This window comes from Pteropus alecto, unplaced genomic scaffold, assembly GCF_000325575.1.
Source record: "Pteropus alecto unplaced genomic scaffold, ASM32557v1 scaffold12, whole genome shotgun sequence".
In the NCBI taxonomy this organism is placed as follows: Eukaryota; Metazoa; Chordata; class Mammalia; order Chiroptera; family Pteropodidae; genus Pteropus; species Pteropus alecto.
The window spans coordinates 419,413-422,360 of record NW_006432669.1 but is presented as its reverse complement, the minus strand read 5'-3'; positions in this window follow the sequence as shown (position 1 = coordinate 422,360).

Below are 2,948 nucleotides of genomic sequence, written 5' to 3'. Positions count from 1 at the left end.
ATGCAAAGCAGTTTTCATGAATTAACTGTGAATTGAGATTGAGAGAGCACCATGGATAATGATCAGAAAAGATATCACAAGCAGGGAAAATGTACATTGCCAAGATTTGAAACACTTTCACCTCATGGGCATTAACTTGCAAAGTCAACTTGAACCTCTGGGGATTTGAGATGAGGTTTTCTATGTTTGCTTCTCTTGAGAAAATTGGTTTCTCACTTCCAAGAAATTGGGTCCCAAACGGTTTATAAAATAGGCCAGTGCACTTTGGGGATTCAATATTGCTTTAACAGAGCAAAAATTTTGGACTTGAATATAGTCATTAATCAAACCCCAAATAGAAATATATACTCCTATCTCTAATAAATACTGTATACAAAAATGTTAGGACAGGTTTCCTCGTCTACATTCTTCTTTCCATTCTCCTGTGAGGTCTTAACCTGCAATGAACAGAATTTGAAATATGTTCTCTTTTAATTGTATTCTTTTTCCCCAAGAATAATTTAAAAAGTGAAAAAATTAAAAAAGCGGAAAATGCAATATTGAGGAAAATTTTTTCTTCAAGGCTTTAATTCTTTGCTCATCTTACCTTCTCAATCAGGCCTACTCTGATCTACCCATATTTATGTTGTGCTTCACAAATCTCTTTCCTTTATTCACTCTGTTTTCTTTCCCCCAGATCACTGATCACCTCTAATCTACTAAACTTTTTTTATTATATTTACTGTTTTGCCTTAGAATGTAAGCATCACAAGAAAGAATTTTTGTCTGTTCTTTGATTATTGAGAACGTTCTCCATAGATCATTTTTATTTCTGTACTTCTTATAAACAGAGGCACTACAACTTTTTGATCTGGATTATTTTTTCAAGGATTTTTGTATAGTAAGCATCCTTGCAAGAAATCATAGATATTATCTCACGTCAAAAGAGAGGACAGGTCTTTTTGATTGCCAGTATAATCAGTATAATTCCCTCTGGAGCAAAAGTTGGCCATGTTTACTTGCATCTCACTATAAAAGACTGGGGTTTATTAAGCTTGGGTTTCCTCAGGAGTGATGCAAACCCACTATGTACGCAGAATCCTCTGAAGCCATGCCCTTTCACTCTGTATGGCTTAAGGGGCAAGGAGAGCTGGTGCTAACACAAAGTTCATGCTTTCTGCTATGCTATGAGTAATAATTCCCTTTATCTTTGATTCAGGAGGCTTATGTTTTGTTGCCAGTATCTCTGAAACCATGACAGGCTAACTTGTTAGCTTGGAAGTAGGGAAAAGTTTCATACCTTTCACAGTTGTTAATGCTGATGTAAGTCAAATGCCTACAGTTCTTTGAACTAAATATGTTAATAAATATGTGAGTGAATAAATAAGAAAGGAACTAGAGTACCTATGTGAATATATCATAGTATTTGTGAAGTGCTAGACCTTTAAAATCATAATTTGTTAGACTAAAAAGGAATTTATATCTAAACATGATTGTAGAACAAAATGATTAAGAGATTGGGTTCTATCAAAAAAACATGAATTGCAGTTCCAATATTATTCTCTGTGTGACCTTGAACAAACATTTTTCAATCTTAATTCCTGATTTGTAAATTAGAAAAAATAGTATATTATTTGTAGTATTGTTGTGTTAGATAAAACAAAGCTTATCAATTATTATTTTGCCGAGCCCCCATTCTGAGTCTTCCTTAGTCTGTGAATAATGATATGCTTTAGAGTCCATAAATAACATGTAAAAAGTCTACCTTCTTTATCTTCAGGTGCCAGTGAACTCTATTTAACACACTTCATATTCACAGAACTTCTTGAATCGGTAGCTTAATATTGTTCCCTTTCTGAAAATTTCTTAGCCATTACCTTTTCAAATATTACCTCTGCTTCATTCTCTTCTCCTCCCTTATGAGCCTGATAATTTGTGTTTGAGTGATGAGCACTGCATTTTTAAAATGTGAGGGAAAAATCCTGGAGGCTAAGTATACTAAGTATGTTATCGTAATTCAGAATAAATTTACATTTGCTTCTGGCAGATGGCTAGAGACACTAGCCATTTAGATCACATGAATGTAATCTTAGGGAATAAAGTAATGCAAAGCTTTGTTTCAGTCCTCGAGGGTAGTTCTCTTTGTGTGTCTTCCTTAATCCTATAATATGTCCTTTTGGAGTCCCTGCCCAGAGTGCTTGGGATTTCTTCCATGATATTTCTCTGTAAATATCCTTCAACTCTAATTTTTGTCCTTTTAGACATACAGGACAGTTAACATCCCTCCTCTTCTCAGGTTCCCAGATGATTTTCTGCAGTGCAGATACCTTAGGGGCAATGTAGTATCAAATAATGCTAAACAACATTTCTACTTGTTCTCTTGTACCTCAGCCCTATAATTTTTCACTTCCTTGTTAGTGTTACAGTGTCTTCATATGTGTCTCACACACACACACACACACACACACACACACACACACACACACACACACACACGTTTTCTTAGCTTTTATAGATGTTTTCAGTAGATGAGTTGCCATTACTGGAAGCTCACTGCTCTCTACATTTTTCTATTAGAACTTACTCTTCTATATTGTGCAAGCAGATTAGTGACTAAGATAGAGAATATTTCTTAAGATATAAATTACATTATATATTTATGAACAGTTGACCATAATACCTGGAATTGTGTTCATAATGTATTCCATTATGTAAAAGGAATAAAAGTATAAATAATACAAACTGAAAAATTTCTAGAATAATTATATTTTTTAGATTACCATCTGCACCTAATCTTCAGAACACAAACACTTGGAAATAAAAAAAAAAAAATGGTTATCAATTAAGGAGGAAAAGAAAGAAGGATCGAATTCCAGGGCTTTTAGAAATGGACGAAATGGTACACTGAAGTCAGTCCTAAAACTTCAGGTAATCCTGAGTTATCTAGATGAAACGAATATATGATAGTC